This window comes from Cupressus sempervirens, chromosome 6 (genome assembly GCF_028749045.1).
Source record: "Cupressus sempervirens isolate cs-2001-9-10 chromosome 6, ASM2874904v1, whole genome shotgun sequence".
In the NCBI taxonomy this organism is placed as follows: Eukaryota; Viridiplantae; Streptophyta; class Pinopsida; order Cupressales; family Cupressaceae; genus Cupressus; species Cupressus sempervirens.
Window position 1 is genome coordinate 12,195,529 of NC_143123.1, and position 18,203 is coordinate 12,213,731.

An 18,203-nucleotide genomic window follows, 5' to 3' on the forward strand; every position below is an offset into this window, starting at 1 on the left:
ATCCATGGAGTTCATGCTATTTATCATACTAGAGTCTAGACATGTTCTGCTTTGCATTGCCATTTATTGAAATTGTCTAAGTTTTAATGCATTTATTTTCTGTACTTTTGAAGGTATTCTCATTTGGTTACTAATGTTGTATATTGTGATGCAGATTGCAATTGAGACTACATCGTTCTCCAAATATGTTGGCTTTACAGGTGTCCATCTTTGATGGACAATTGTTCCTGATGAGCTTCGATTCTCTAATGGATTCCCTGTTGTAAATGATTTCAATCGTATCATGTGTACTTGTTTCAATGGTGCATCTAATATTACACAAGCTGGTGGATTAGCTTGCCTTTCTCCAGAAGGGTTAAAGGTAAGAAGTGCTCTTCAAAATGGTTGTTTTGACAGATATGTAATATCCGAGTTTCTGTTGTGTCATATTTTATCATTTTCAAGTTATATTTTTTGATAAGAGACATTGATAAGGTAGCAAAAGGAAAATAAAGCAGTCATTGATAATTTACCTTATCTATTCTTTATCAATGATTAATTAAATTACCTAATTCGTATGAATCATACTTGTTCTTGTTGATATGAAAAGAAAAAACAATATGTCAAAAAAGAGTCATTGATAAGGTAGCTGTTGTCAAATTTTCTTTGACCTTTCCTCTTTTGGATTGAGATTGCTTATTATAAGAAAGCATGGTTTTGGTCAAATTATTTTGATTGAAATCAATTATAAGTGTGCATGCAGATGTTAGCTACAATTGATTGGGGTGGCTTTTAGTGTGTATCAGTCTAATTTGACATGTGTGATGGCAGTATCAACGTGTTATCAGCATCTTACATTATTTAGAAGAGGTGTAGTTCAGTGGGTAAATGTTTGGTCATTGTGGGAATGGTATTCTATGCTTTATGTTAGGTTAATTTGTGTTGTTGCAGCAGTCTGATTTTATAATCTGAATGTTGTATCAGTTTGTTTCAATAATGTTCTTGTTATTTTGCTATATTGTAATGCATCTCACTATAATGTCCCTTTTTTGACATGACATTCAATAATAAAAATAAAAAGTAAAAATATAAAAAATTAAAATAAAATGTAATATAATTATAATTTAATTAAGTTTAGTAAATGATCAAAATGAATGCAATAAAGAGTTATGAGTATTGAAGGATTAAGATATAAAGGAGAGACCATTCTATGAGAAGAGAACATGAAGGAAGCAAACAATCATTTGGAAATAAATTATTATTCCATGAGGCAGCAATGAAGGGTGGTGACTCAATTCCTTTTGAAGGGTGGCAATTCTTTTATAAATAAAATATAAAGGGAAGATCAATAGAAATTCACCATCAAATGTCATTTCATTCAACTAGATACAAAATTAGAAATCCATTCAAGAATCAATTTATGAAATCATTACACACCAATATATCAAATCAGCATTCATTCAATCATCACTATCAACATTTGTTAAATCATCAATCCTGAATCCATCAAAGTAAACCATTCAATTGTCTACCTATCATCAATTGGGAATCAAATATCAAAATAACCAAACAATCAGACCAGCAAGCAAACAATCAGTCACTTATATAGGCAAATATCAACTATTCGAGTATCAACCATTCTAGCATCCAATCATTTAAATATTTATAATTAAGACATCAATTGGTTAAGCATCCACTCATCAATCCTTCAAGAAACGATAATAAAGAGAAATCAGACAATTGACAATGATCTATCAAATACATCAAGATATCAGTTTTGAATTCTAGTTAGTACTTGCAAACTAGACAAGTTCTAGGCCCATAGGGTAGGCTAAGGATTTGAGGCAATATTTATGATACATATTCCACAAAAATTAGCATAATTGGTATAAATACTAGGTCGTTACTGCAAAGTGTAAAAACTGGTCGATTAGGACATTTAGCAATTCCCGATTTGGGTACTCCATTTCAATTTGTTTAAATTGTTTTGTCCAATGTACGTTGATGCTTTTTAGTTTCAATGTTAAAACCCAAAGTGTCATATTTGGTAGGCATGTTTGTTCTTATAGCCTTAAATTCATTGACTGTGATTTTAAGAAAAATCTACGGCGAGACTTATTTTTCAGATGCATGATGAGAAACGATTTCCACATTGAAAAGTTTTATGAGAATTCCTAGGTTCAACAGCTATGTCTTTTCTAGGGCTTATAGCATCTCTTCTTTTGGGCTTATGCAAGTGACAAAGTATGAGAAGGGTAGACTTTAGCAATGGCTATTGCTTTTGTTATTATTCCATTGTTTATTATTTTTCTTATCTCATATCTATGTTCATTTTACATTTTTTCATTTCCACGTAAATTTTGGCCTGAGGGGCCACACCTTTTTATATTGATTTAAGAAAAAAGATCACACATAAGGGTGCATCTATAGCTAACTACTTAACATCTAGAATCATATTAACAAAAAGGTTCATATTCATTCTTAAACATATTAAATTTTACATCAACATAGCCACCAGGGCTAGCCTCCAAGAGCAATCTAGAAAATTTCCACTATTCAGAAGGGTGACAAGAATCATAGTCCATCTTGCAGAAATCATTTTCTAGACTGATACACAGGCTTTCTCAAGAGTATAGAGAATAACCCAAGCTTCCATCTAATTTTTAGAATGAGTACTTAAGGAAGTAGAAAAGAAAAACTAAATAGGGCTTAAAGTTCCACTACTAGTACCACCCATTCCTATTGGACGTGGATTACTCCTTGAAAACCCATCTATATTGATTTTGAGGAAATCATTTGGGAGGGGAGACACTAACCTAAATGGTTCACTTTCTTGACTTGTTGAACTCTGGGACCAAACCTATTTTGTGAAGAAAGAGAAAAGCATTGATCCAAGTGATTAGCAATGTGGAGATCCAAATGAACAGTTGATTGAGATAGCTCTTGTTTCGACAGACCACCCTCTCATGAAATCTCATTCATATTATGATCTTGCACGATCTTATCATAGCAAAGGTGATTATGAAATTGTTGGCCGCTACTACATGGCATCAGTCAAGGAAAGCCAGAAGCCATAGGATTTTGTGTTGCCATACTTTGGGTTGGGACAGGTTAAATGAAATTGGGAGATCTTAAGAGTTCTCTCTCAAATTTTGAAAAGATTCTAGAGGTTCACCCTAAGAACTATGAGAGCTTGAAAGTTGTAGGCCATATATATGCTTAACAAGGGCAGCGAGAGAAGGCTTTGGAAATTCTACGAAAGGAAACTCACATAGATCCACGTGATGCTCATTCCTTTATTAAGATGGGTGAGTTATTGATATCATCAGACCCCAGTGCAGCCTTAGATTCTCTTAACATAGCAAAGTCTCTTCTGAAGAAGAGCAGAGAAGATGTACCCATTGAATTGTTAAACAACATTGGGGTTCTTCATTTTGAGCATGATGAACTAGAGTTGGCTCAACAAACTTTCATGGAGGCATTAGGAAATGGCATTTGGGTTGAATTCATCAATAAAAGCCCCAGTATCAATTTTGAAGTTTTTCCTGTGTGTTTAAAGGATATTTCAATCTATCTTGACATATGTTCATAATCACTCATATGAAAAGGAATGTATTCAAATATTTCAAGCTCATCTTTGTCATTTGGCTCCCCAAAAATGTGCATACAAGTAACAAAATATTATAGAAAGTCAAGTATTTAAACTATTTGCTAAATGTTACAAGAGAACGATAGATCGTTCATTGTTGAATATATAAAATATTTCATATACCACAAAATAACTATTTTATAAATGAAAACTTTCATACATGGGATGAAGCATTCTGGTTGTTTGAAAGTCTATTGGACATTGTGAGCTTGCATAAAAAATATCACAATAGTCCTTGAATGCTTGAATGTTCTTTTTTCACCTATAAGTAGTGGTGAATATAGAAATAATGAGACATTTTATTTAATCTACTATATGGATTTGAAGCAAACAAAATTATTATAGCAACTCAATGCAAAGGAAAATCAATATATTTAATTTAAAATAGTCTAAATGTGTTCATACAAAAATTATAAATGATTACCCCTATTTAATTTATCTTTATATATTCCTAGTTTTTTGGCTAATGACCAGCCAAATGAAGCCCATAAAGACAACAAGACACAATTTATACCCAAATTAGCATTTTAGAATATTATGAGTGAACCACTTTTCTTTCTTTGTAGCCTATTTTACCTTGGAAATAGGATACCAAATCATGTTGTTATCCTTGATTTATAATCTTATCCTAGTTGATATTTTCTAACAAAAAATTCAATAATCTATTTAGATAACTTGTCTTTTATAGTGTTAACCATTCTCCAAAAATACATATTTTTTTTCTAAAAATATCTTCGAACTCAATGGAAAGCTCATGATTCAACTACCTCTTGTCTCCTATTGAGGTATTTTGGGGATGATATAATAAATAATTCATTCCATCCTACATTGGTAATACTTCTTATTTGGTGAATACATCATTTCATCAAAAAGACTATTTGTGTGGTGAACCTTTAGTATTTTACCTATACAATAGATAGATCAGAAGCAACAACATATTTAAATAAACTAAATATCTCTAGAAACATATATGTATATATGTAATAATGTAAATCAAATCAATCTGGAATATTTTCAAGATATAAGTTAAATTCTCATGGATCATTTAGAAGTCATATGTCACAAAAATCTTCAAGTGGGTTACAATTTCTTTTTTTTGAAAAATAAATCAAATATTGAATAAATTTGAACCTAAGATTTATTTAAAATAATTTTAAGATATATATTCAATAAAAAAATAAAAAAAATAAAAGATAGTAGAACTATATCATTGAACATAAGAGGAACAAAATTTCATCACTTGATTTTCCTTTTGTTGACTTCAAAATCTTTTTGTGAAACAAATAAAAAACAAATAACATTTTCTATGTTTCAAACTTCTATATTGACTACAAAACATCTTCTCAAATAACTTTATTTGGTGAATTTAATTTAAAAGATTAGAACCATTTTCAACATAAACTTATACTAGATTTTCAACAATTTTCAAACTTCTATTTTGACTACAAAAGATCTCTTGGAATATAGATCATCCATTATTGAATATGTAAAATATTTCATATACCATACTATTTAATCTTGCCAGGTTGTTTGAATAGATACATGACACTGAAAAAGAAAATCTTTTGTACAGGCTAATATTGTTCAAGTTTCCTGATTATGTGGATGCATATCTACGACTTGCATTCATGGCCCAGGCTCGAAATGAGATCCAACTAAGCCTAGAATTGATTGGGGAGGCACTTAAGGTGGATAAAACCTCAGTAAATATGATTACCATGCTTCGCAACCTGGAACTGAAAACAGATGACTGGCTTAAAGCAAAAGAAACAATTAAAACTGCACAAAATGTATCAGATGGTAAGGATGCTTATGCTAACATTTCTCTTGGAAACTGGAATTATTTTGCAGCTTCACGCAATGAGAAGAAGGATCTAGATGTGGAGGGAATACATCTTGATAAGGCTAGGGAACTGTATTGTAAAGTGTTGGCTCAGAGACCTGGAAATGTCTATTCTGCAAATGGGGCAGGCATTGTGCTAGCCGAAAGGGGTCATTTTGATATTGCAAAGGAAATTTTCACATAGGTTCAAGAAGCTGCAGCAGGAAACATCTTTGTTCAGATGCCTGATGTGTGGGTAAATCTAGCACATGTTTACTTTGCACAAGGACAGTTTGGGCTTGTAGTGAAAATGTATCAAAATTGTTTGAGGAAATTCTATTTTGGCACTGACACCCAAATTTTATTATATTTAGCTCGATCACATTATGAAGCAGAATAGTGGCAATATTGTAAAAGAACATTATTAAGAGCAGTACATTTGGCACCCTCAAATTACATGTTATGCTTTGATGTTGGTGTTGCCATGCAGAAGTTTTCAACTTCAACACTTCAAAAGCAAAAACGTACTGCTGATGAGGTTCGTCAAGCAATGTCTAAATTAAAGAATGCACTCCGTGTGTTTAGCCAACTGTCAGTAGTGCCAAGTCCTCATACACATGGCAGGTTTCAAGGATTAATACAGGCCACCCACATTGCAGCCCTATATGATTGCTTTCACAACCTGCCATCTCCGTGCATTTTTTCTATATGTATGCTAATTTGATTTAGGGAACTGTCAGGCTATGTAATTGTATGATTTGATCATGAGAAAAACTTTGTGGAATAATGAAATATGATACAAGAAACAAGGAATATGCACTATGTTTCAATGAATTTTTAAAAATGTCAAGGTTGATTTTGCAAGATGAGCATCATAGAACTTTACAAAATTATGAAGACAAGGCAGATTTTGTGTTGCTGAACAAGAAAGCATATTTCTAACTAAAGTATTAACATAAAAAGTTTAGTAACTATCCTAGAAAGTAATCTTGATGAAAGAGAGCATATTCTTAAAGTAGTGGCTTGGTAGAAATCCATTAAAAGTGTCCATTGAAAAACACAATACAGCTTGAATATGTCAGTATATGGCAGAGAGTTTTACATGGCATTCCTGGGATAAATAGAATAGTAGTCAAGCCCTATTCAAGAATGAAAAAGCTTGTTATTTTCCAAGGAGAGGACTTCTATCAAGACGAATCATTAAATGTGGAGTGCACTTTGTAACAGACACAAAAGATTGCATGAAAGTTGTGAAAGGGGTGCAGAAGATGCTCACTTTTTCCTTGCAAAGTAACAAGTAGTTGGTGTTGCTGTTTCTATTAGTGTGAATTATGCAAAGTAGCCAATTGCATTTAATAAGAAACTCAGTGTCAATTCAAACGACATCCATTTCAAAGGAAGAAGACCTGATAAAGATAAGGCTCTTCAAGCACTAAGGAGATCAAAAGCATTCAAAATTCTAGAACCCTACACAGTTGAGAGAAGACAGAGTCTGCAAAGTTTCCCCTAATAGTTGAGATCATGAACATAATCCAAATAGGCAATTCATGGAAAGTCACATAGTATGAGTGAAGAATCTAATGAGATGATACAATGCATATCATAAAAAGTGGAAAAAAATACCCCAAAAAAAACTTTAAAGTACCATGTGATCAGAGCATGAAGGAGGTGGCAAGAACAAGAGCTAAAACAAAAGGGTGATGACATTCAAGAAAGCACAAATGGAATTCTACAATCATAGCAATAAGTCGCAACAAAGTTTTATTACAATGTTCTACAATCAAACGCACCCGTCAATGATCTGTAGTAGACGTGCCCTTGTGCCCTTTTCGATGGAGACCGGACTTTTTTGCTTCCCTCGCACCAATGTTGATGGAGACCAGACTTTTTTTCTTCCCTTGCGCCAATGTTGATGGAGACGAGACTCGCGGCTTCCCTCGCACCAATGTTGATGGAGATCGGACTCGCAGCTTCGCCAAATGAAATGTGAATTACATTTTTGCCCCTTTTTTTTTTTATATGTTGTCGTGTGTGTCGCAATTCTAACCAAATTAATTTTTCGCAATTGCGACCAACACGGGCATGTTATTAAAAAAAATAAAAATTTGCTTTATAACGCGACCAACTAACCCATTTAAAAAACTTGGTCGCAATTTTTGGTCGTGATTTAGGGTGAAATGCACTAGTGTATTTGATCAAGTGATTTTGGTACTTGTTAGTTGCTTGTATGGAGAATTGATGCATGGTTTTGGTCTTTTGAGATATTTTTGCTTTGTTGAGCTTAGGGTAGGTTATTTGTATGTTAAGTTGGGAAGTGGCTTGCAATGGAGGCCAAGGCCCTAAAGAGGCTGACAGGTAACCCATTGTAAGTAGTTAATAAGTGAAAACACTACACTAAATGAGAGTACAATAAACCTAATAAGAGTCTTTGTCTTTCCTCACCCATGCCTCAAGTGCTAGTACAGTCTAGGATGGGAGTAGAGAGGATGCTTGGTTTCAACCATGCATCATTAGTATGCCTTTTTAGTACGAAAGGATACTAGTGTTGCATAGAGTCACTAGGGGGTCGAAAGATTAAAAGACTAGCCGAGTAACCCTAGAGTTGGCTCATGCGATGACACTTGCCCACTAGCATTATAGATTCCCTACGTGTCTTTGTTTGCCTCTAGGTTTAGATGTCATTTTATCTTGGAACCTTTGAGTTAGATTACTTTAAGGGTTTCCTTGACCTAGATATTACTTTTGATTTTGGGGATTGTTATCCTATTTGGGACTTGAGACTATCTCCTTGGCATTGTGGGAGTGGACCTTTTTGGGTTACCACGAGGTCGGGTGGTAGTGCTTTTTACTTTTATCATTGAGATCTGTCTATTGATGTTGTGGCTGGAGTTCCTTGTTCTGCATTTCCTTTCATTCTATCTTTGTGTATTATGATGGATGGTTATATCTATATGATGGATGATTTTACTTATTGTATTGTATTTTGTTTCATGGATCCTAAAGGGATGATGTAATCTATTTTATAAATGTATATTCTTTTAGCCTTTCATACCCTGTGACATGTACAATGGATAATTGTGCATTTTGATTATTGCCAAGTGGCATTCAAAACAAATGTATATTTTTTAAATAGATTTGAACTAGCAATTAATCTTTAATGTGGATGTGTTATTTATTGAACTTAGTATTATTTAAATTTAAATGTGATTCAACCTCTTGGGATCCTTAAGGAATGTAATTTGGTATGTGTTGCTTATGTATGATTGTATGTTATTGCTTCCATTGTTTATAATTGTTGTTATATTTTATCTTTCAAAAAAAAAAAAAAATGTTTGGCAAACTTAGTAAAACTTAAGGTTAGTTCTTTGGATCCCTTAGCCGGGCGTTACATAGAACAAAGTTATTACAAACATAAAAGACTTCAAAATGTATTAAAGTGCAAATAATTAGTGGATAAGGGTAAGCCCACCAATTAAGTCCTAACATTATTATTATTATTATGTAGATAATATAATATTTGGATTTCATATATAAAGTAGTTACCTTTCTTATTCAAAGAACTTATATAGTTTTGAGAGAACATATTGTATTAGGAATGAATCTTTGTATTTTTTTTGTAATAAAATATAATTGTAGCTCTCATCACAAACTTGCAATATTTATGTTATATAAATAAGATCTATTCCAAACCTTAAGTTGGGAATTAGAAGCAAGAAGGGTTATATACATTGAGAATTAGAAATAATGTACAATACAAAGAAATAACAAAGAATTTGTTGGTCTCAAAATTTTCTATACAAGTCGTGTTGTATACAAAAAAAAGGTTTCAAATCCTAAATTAACTCCAGACAAGGAAATCAACTACTTCAAACAAGGATTGTGTTGGCATAATAGTGGATCTTCAAACAAAAACTAGAGGATCCCATGAAGATGTTCCACTTAAGATGAAGTAGGTTTTAAGAATAACTATCACTAGGTCGATAACTATTTGTTTCTATGAAATGCCAGAAGTTAGTTGGAGGTGTATTTTTGTCAAATATTTGTATTTTTGTTCTTTAAATACCATCATCCTTGTCAATTGTATCTATAGAAACACTAGGAAATGGATCTGCATCAAATTTGTTTGTCACTTGTAAAAAGAAAGTTCATAAATAATCAAATGACAACAATTCAATAATTTTATGCAGTGGAAGCAATGGTTGTTAGCATGCAAATAAAAGAAATGATCAAACTTTTGTAATTGTTAGCATCCAAATAAATGTAACTGCTCAAACTAATGTTCATCTCTTAATAAATCAACTAGATTTTTTTAGCATCTTATGTCTAAAATTAGCCTTTGCAAATCTCCTAGTAGATGAACAAACATTTGCAAAGTCATTATTACTTCAAGACTATTAAATGATAATTATGTTCACTTAAACAATGTTGCCTGAATCCATAAAGATGAAGGGTTTAATATGATGAAAAATATCTAGTTTGTTGTAACCAAGACCTATAAGCCACACTTAAACACTCATGTTCCAAATCAAGAATACCTATTACATGTAATCGAAAGAAACTCAAAAAGTCCTCATTTATAATGGTCACCTTTCAAACATATAAAATCTTAAAGATATGGTCCTTCGTCTACATGAAGATTTATCATTGCCCTATGGCAAATGACTCAACCATAAAAGTCTTGGTGAGGCTAGCAAGATTTTTGAACTATATTTTTCCATTTGGAGGAGTCTTCATAGTTATGTCCCCTAAGGGAGCCCAAATGAGCACCTCCTTGGCCTTTATTCCCTTTAGGTTCTTAATGCACCCACTCTAGATATACTCATAGGTTTTAGTGTCACAACTTTCAGATAATTATCTCCTTGCAGAATACCATCAAACCTAGCATAAGATTTCTTTATCTTAGCTATTCCAACAGCCTCATAAATGAGTAACTCCAAAAGCCACAACTAAACAAGATTCTTTGGAAGGGAATTTTGATGTTTACTCTTGGCTTCTTTAGCACAAAAAGCCATGAGCTAGTAGCTCATAGAATCATAAACATTTAAAATTAGAAGAAAGATGCATGTATGCAGAATGCATTCTCAAAGACAAGGCAAATGCAATGTTTGCAAAATGCCACTTAGCCATGCTACTATCTCCTATAAGCCCTGCATATCAACCACATAAAACTTTCCATTTGTATCATCATGCAAACCACTTGTTAGTCTCGCCTTTTTAAAAGGTGAGACTAATGTTTTCGATAGACCTTTGCAATTAATTTTCCGCAAACAAAGATGTCATATTCTAAAGTCTGTCTAAAAAGTTTGTCTAAAGTTTGAAAGCTTTGATTTTAAAAAACAATTATCAGATAATAATTCTATTTTTTTGATTGGTTCATCAGTAATTTCCTAGAGGTTTAAGTTAATTTTCATAAACAAAAATGGTAAAAATTATAAAGGCGGTGAAATAATAGCACTGTTGATCTATAGACGTGTAGCTTTTTTTGCCCAACCCTGCGCTTTTAATTGTTAATAAATGCAGAAGTACCTATTTGTCAGTAATGAAATTTCATCTAATTTACTTAAGCTTTTCATTTTTGCACGATCTGTCTTCCTACAAATTGCAAGAACGACAGTGTCATTGTTTCTTGAGTGTCAGCGCAATGAATTAATTTAAAGAATATATCAAATTTCCATGATCTATATTTCTGAGCTAAGATTATTTTAATATATTTTAAATCTATTGATTTGTATAAAATAACTAATAGTGGAAAAAAAAAAATAAGAGCGTTAAGATTTTTCAACAATTGGAGAATTGTATGTGTACTAATGTAGATTTATTAATTATATTATGATTAATATAGTTATTAAAAATATCATTTATTAATTTTATCTATTTTATCAATATGATAGTGTAAAAAAAATTAACACAACCATTAATATAGTTAGACTATAAATAATATTTTAGAATCTAAAAATTAATGAAATATAAAATATAGAAATAAGAGAAAAATTAGTGAGAATTTTATATTAATATTATTTTTACCATTAATTTATGATTATTAATTAGAAATATATTTATAAATAGAATTAATCTTACAAGATAATTAAGCTATATTAATCAAAATGAATTTGTTAATAATGAAAATATTTAGATTATCTATCAAATATATTTTTAACTAAAAAATAACTTAATATGAAAACATAATTTTTTAAAATTAGATATATTTATTTTATTGTTTTATTATTTTAAATAATTGTCAATATATTTTATTACAAATTATTTTCAATGAGTAATAATTTTAAAACAATTTTAATAGTTATTTATGTTAAAATCATCAAATTTGAGGAAAGAAAACAAAAAAATTACATGTTTAAAATGATTTAAATATTTTATTAAAGTTGTATTCAATTTTCAAATTGAAGAGTCAACTTTCATTGATTTATTTGCTTCATATTTTAGTTTGAATTATTTTCTTTTAAGTATGCCGAGAGGCGTTCTATACAATCACAACACAAATACCCAACACGAGAATATGTCAAAAAAGATTCTCTGTCAATAAAAAAGAATTGGGAGCAGTTACAAACTTCCAAATTAATTATTAAAAAAGAATCCCGAAATTATAGTTGGCCAAAATAATAGGAAGCCAAATGGAGGCCGAAATAATAGGGCCCAAAAAAGTTGGACCCGAAAAAATAGGGGCGAAATAATTTCAATATGATTTTTTTTTTGTTAAATATAATTTTGCATGCACATTCATGCTTTTTTTTGTGGGGAGTGGGGGAATTTGAAACAAATTCATGGAATGTGAAGAGATGTCTGTTGGGGGGTATGAGGAGCCTCTCAGAAGTTATAAAACTAAGGCTCCTCATTTTATTTTCATTTTATGTTTTTGCAGGAAGGAAGAGGTGGAGGTTATTTGGAGGATTAGATTGGAGTTTTTGAATAGTAGATTGAAGTTTTGGAGTAACATTTTTTGCAGGTGAGATTTCTATTTTTTATTTACATTTTCATTTAGAGTTAGACGTAGGTGTAAATTGAAATTCAAAATTAGTTATAATATTCTACTTTGATTTAGATTTCAATTTTAATTAATTTCATTTAGATTTAGAATTCTATTGATAACTATTTAGGCTTGCATTTAATAGTTTAGTCTTGCATATTTGATTTAGATTTAGATTTGTATTTGAAATCTATTTGATTTATATATTTTATAATGCTTTTCATTTACATATTTTAAAAGTGTATATTTCAAATTAGTTTTATATTTGCATGTTTCATATTAGTTTTAGATTTGCATATTTCAAAATAGTTTTGGTTTGCATGTTTTAGATTTGAATGTTTCACAATAGTTTTACATTTTCATGTTTCTAAGTATTTATATTTTCATGTTTCAAAGCATAATTTTATCATTAATCTAGATGAGAATGCCACCATATCAATACAATTTATATTTTATTAAAGTTAATGATTCATTTAAAGTAGATAAATCATGTATTTAGTATATATTTTATCATTATTGAATCATAAAATAAAATAAAATTCTCGAAATAATAGCTAGCCAAAATAATATTAAGCCAAATGGATGCCGAAATAATAGCACATGAAAAAATAAGCCCTGAAATAACTTAATTAAATTTTTAAATATAAAACATTTTCTTTTTGTTAAATATATTTTTGCATGCACATTCATGCTTATTTTTTGTGAGGAGTGGGGGAAGTTGAAACAAATTGGTGGAGTGTCAAAAGACATCTATTGGGGGATATGAGGGTTCTTTCATAAATTATAAAACAAATGCTCCTCATTTCATTTTCATTTTGTGTTTTTGCAGGGAGGAAGAGACGGAGATTATTGAGAGTGAGAGAGAGTGAGTGGGTTTTATAGTCCACAACACTATGCCATAGTTTTTGGATTTACATATGGTGACAGTGATATGGGACTACCTCGTACTCTTTTTTGAGAGGCACTTGGCGCTACAAACGAGGCGTACATACCCTACCCCCCGTGGGATTTGAACTTGTGACCTCTCTTTCAAGAGTACAAGTTCTCCACCACTAGGCCAACTCGGGTTGGAGCAATTAGAGTTTTTGAACAGGAGTAGATTAAAGTTCCATATAGTTTAGCCTTGTATGTTTGATTTAGATTTAGGATTTAAAAACTATTTGATTTAGATATTTGATAATACATTTCTTTTGCAGATTTTTAATGTGCATGTTTCAATTTAGTTTTACATTTCCATGTTCTACATTAGTTTTAGATTTGCATATTTCAAAATAGTTTTGGTTTCCATGTTTTAGATTTGTATGTTTCATAATAGTTTATATTTGCATGTTTCAAAATATTTATATTTTTAATGTTTCATAATTAAATTTAATCATTGATGTGGACAAGAAGGTCACCTTATCAATAAAATTTGTATTTTATTAAAGTTAGTGATTAATTTAAAATAAACGAATCATATATTTAGTTTATATATTGTCATTATTTAATTAGATTATATATGTGTTTTATTTAAATATTTTTCATACTATATATAGATTTTTATTAATATTTATGTTTTTAATGTTTGAAAAGTGGAAGACAATGCCACCATATTTCAAACATTACAATCTAACTATTTCATTTGAAATAATTTTAATTTTTATTTATATTATTTTGAGCATTATTCATTTGAAAGAATTTATGTTAACTATTAATACTTTTTCATTATGATTATTTCCATATGTTGATTTTTGTTTATAAGTTTGCAGGTTACTATTTGAGTTATGGATACCTCGAATAGAGAATCAAACATTATTGGATACTAGAGCCTAACTACTTCAATGATCTCAAATGATTTCTTCGAGATTGAGTTTGACAAATGCCTACAAATAATTAAAGAGGCGCACACAACTATAATTAAAATTGTAGAGAAGCAATATTTTCAATTGACTATGTTGAGGAAATGGAAGAAATGCATATGGAAGATGCATAAAAATTTCTGTGTGACACATCTACAAAAGTGGATGGGTTTCCCTCAATGATGAAAGAAGTATTTCACAATTATTGTTCAAATAAAGGTCACAAAAGAATCCTAATCATGAAGAATGTGACATGTATTTACACCATCACAGATATATTTTTTGTATATAGTTCATTCTTGTCTCTAGTTTCAAATTTTTACTTCTAATTAGTTGTATTGGTAATTTTATTTCCCCATTGTTCAATGTAACTTTCATGGAGAAGAGAACAAGACAAAATAAATTTATTGTTGTACGAAAAATTTCTTCAATGGATATGGCTACTAAATATATTAATTAAGAAAGAAAATCATAAGTCTAAATAGATTTCTTAATGATAGGGAGATTTATTGATTACAATTCTAATCATTGCAATAAAAATTGCATTAGCATTATTAAAAATTCAACAATATATAATGTTCTCACATCATCATGGAGAAATAATTTTCATAAAATTGACTCTTATATATTCTTTCACACTTTTAACATCATCTGAATTGTTGTGTTGGGACTTATAACTTCCCTTTCATGAATTAATTTTTCCACTATTCAAGTCATTTGTGTAACATATATCCCAAATTTGACCATAGTTGTACTCCAAATACTCCAACACTACACCTAAATCTCATACTTCCCTTAACCATGTCCCTTATTTTAGTGTAACATTTAACCACTTATTAATCCTAACCATAACACTGAGTGTCATCTAAATGAAATTGTAAACCTTGGATCCTAACTTTAACTCTTACTCTATATATGATTGTACTAATCATTTTAGTAAATTATATGCCTTAGCCTAACCCTATATGTACAAGTAACTAGAAATAATATTATATTTTTTTATCAGTGATAATATGTATATACACACACCCACAGAGAGAGAGAGAGAGAGAGAGAGAGAGAGAGAGAGAGAGAGAGAGAGAGAGAGAGAGAGCATATCTGTAGACAAGAAGGAGCTCATATTATGTTTCTTATAGAGGCATGTTTTATGTAGAGAGAGAGAGAGAGAGAGAGAGAGAGATTAGGGGTGTATCTAGAGAGCATAAAGGGAGAGAGAGACTAGGAGGAGTATCTAGAAAGTAGGGTGGGAGAGATAAGTGGGTGTATCTAGAGATTAGATAGACAGATTAGGGGGGCATTACTAGAGACTACAGAGAGAGAGGGTATATTTAGATAGTGGGGGGAGATATTAATGGGTGTAGTTAGAGAGAGAGGGGGAGAGAGAGAGGAGAGGGGGGGGGAGGGATTACATTATTAAAAAAGTTAATAACTTGTATCATAATAGCACTAATCATGGGCATTATAATAGAACTAACCCACATTAAAATTTAACTCATTAGTTATCTTAACACCAAGGTAAAGTGTAATAATAGCACTAACATTAGCTATAATATGATTAGTAACCCAAAAATTATCTTAATCACTATAATAACACAAACCCTAACTCTAACTCTAACTCTAACTAGATAATTCTAATTTTAACCCTGACCCTAACACTAACCCTAACTCTAACTCTATCTCTAACTTTAATTATCCCCCTAACCCTAACCTTAACCCTTTATAATCCTAAATCTAATGCTAATTCTAACCCTAACCCTAATTCTAGCCCTAACCCTAAGCCTTACTATAACTCTAATCCTAACTCTAATTCTAACTCTAATGCTAATTCTAACCCTAATTTTAACCCATATTCTATCTCTAACCCTAACTCTAACTCCAACTCTATCTCTAACCCTAACCCTACCCCTACCTCTAATTGTAACCCTAACTCTAACTCTAAGTCTAACCCTAACTATAATTATAACTCTAACACTAATTGTAACCCTAACACTAACCCTAACTCTAACCCTAATCCTACCCATAATCCTAATTCTGACACTATATATAATGCTAATCCTAACCCTAACACTATATGTAACTCTAACTCTAATCCTAACCCTAATTCTAATCATAAACCCAATCCTAATTCTAACCCTAACTCTAACTCTAAACCTAAATCTAACCCTAAATCTAACCCTAACCCTAAATCTGACCCTAACCCCAACTCTATCTCCAACTTTAACTCTAACTTGATCCCTAACTCTAACTCTAATTCTAACCCTAACCCTAACCCTAGCCCTAGCCTTAATAGCCCCAACTCTAACCCTAACACTAACACTAACACTAACACTAAAACTAACACTAATTATAACCCTAACCCTAATGTAACCCTAACTCTAACCATAACCCTTACGCTAACCATAATCCTAGCCCTAATTCTAACCCTGCCTCTAACTCCAACTCTTGTTCTAATTTTAATTCTAACTCTAACTCTAACTCAAATCCTACCTCTAAATCTAACCCTAACCCTAACCTTAATTCTAACCCTAACTTTAGCCCTAACCCTAATTGTTACCCTTATCCTAACTCTAGCTCTAACTCAATCTGTAACCCTAATTATATTTGTAACCCTAATTCTAACCATAACCCTAATTCTAACTCTAACTCTAATTGTAACTCTAATTCTACCCCTAATCCTAACGTGAACCTATATAACCCTAACTCTAACCCTAATTCTCACCCTAACCCTAATTCTAGCTCTGACCCTAACCTAATTCTAACCCTAACTATAACTCTATTCTTAACTCTAACCCTAACTATAACTCTAACTCTAATTCTTACCCTAACCCTAATTCTAACCCTAACTCTAACTCTAATGCTAATTCTAATCCTAACCCTAATTCTAACCCTGATTCTTACCCTAAATCTAACTCTAACTCTAACTCTAACTCTAACCCTAACTCCAACTCTAACTTTATCTCTAATTCTAACCCTACCCCTAATTCTAATCCTAACTCTAACTCTGACTCTTTTTGTAACCCTAACCCCAATATTAACCCTAACCCTAACTTTGACTATAAACCTATCCCTAATCCTAACCCTAACACTATATATAACTCTAACTCTAACACTAACCTCAATTCTAATCCTTATCCTAGCCCTAACTCTTACCCTAACCCTAAATATAATTAGGTAACTTTAACCCTAACCCTAATCCAACCCTGATCACAACTCTATCTCTAACTTTAACTCTAACTCTAACTTGAACCCTAACTCTAACTCTAACTCTTATACTAACACTAACACTAACAATACCTCTAATTTTAACTCTAACTCTAATTATAATCCTAACCCTAATGCTAATCCTAACCATAACCCTAACCCTAATGCTAACCCTAACCATAACCCTAACACTAACCATAACCCTAACTCTAACACTAATTCTAATCCTAACCTTAATTCTAACCCTAAATATAACCCTAACTCTAACTCTAACTCTAACTCCAACCCTTATTCGAACTCTAATTCTAACTCTATCTCTAACATTACCCTTAACTCTTATTCTAACCCTAACACTAACCCTAACTATATTTGTAACCCTAATTCTAACCCTCACCCTAATTCTTACCCTTACCCTAACCTTAACTCTATCTCTAATCCTAACTATATTTCTAACCCTAATTCTAACCCTAACCCTAATCCCAACTCTAACTCTAATTTTAAACTTAATCCTAACCCTGACTCTAACTCTAATCCTGATTGTAACTCTAACCCTGACCCTAACTCTAGCTCTAATTATAAACCTAACCCTAACAAGAACCCTAATTCTAATTCAAACCCTATCCCTTACCCTAATTTTCATCCTAATGTTAACCCTAACTCTAACTCTAACCCTAACCCTAACCTTAATTCTAACCTTAACCCTAACCTTAACTCTAACTCTAACCCTAACCC

The 18,203-nt window shown here is 31.4% G+C and overlaps 1 pseudogene; it reads left to right on the plus strand.

Annotated features, from left to right (window-relative positions):
• The first annotated feature begins 2,945 nt into the window (after positions 1-2,945).
• On the plus strand, positions 2,946-6,174 carry LOC149550774 (protein CTR9 homolog pseudogene; annotated as a pseudogene).
• Positions 6,175-18,203: the final 12,029 nt, after the last annotated feature.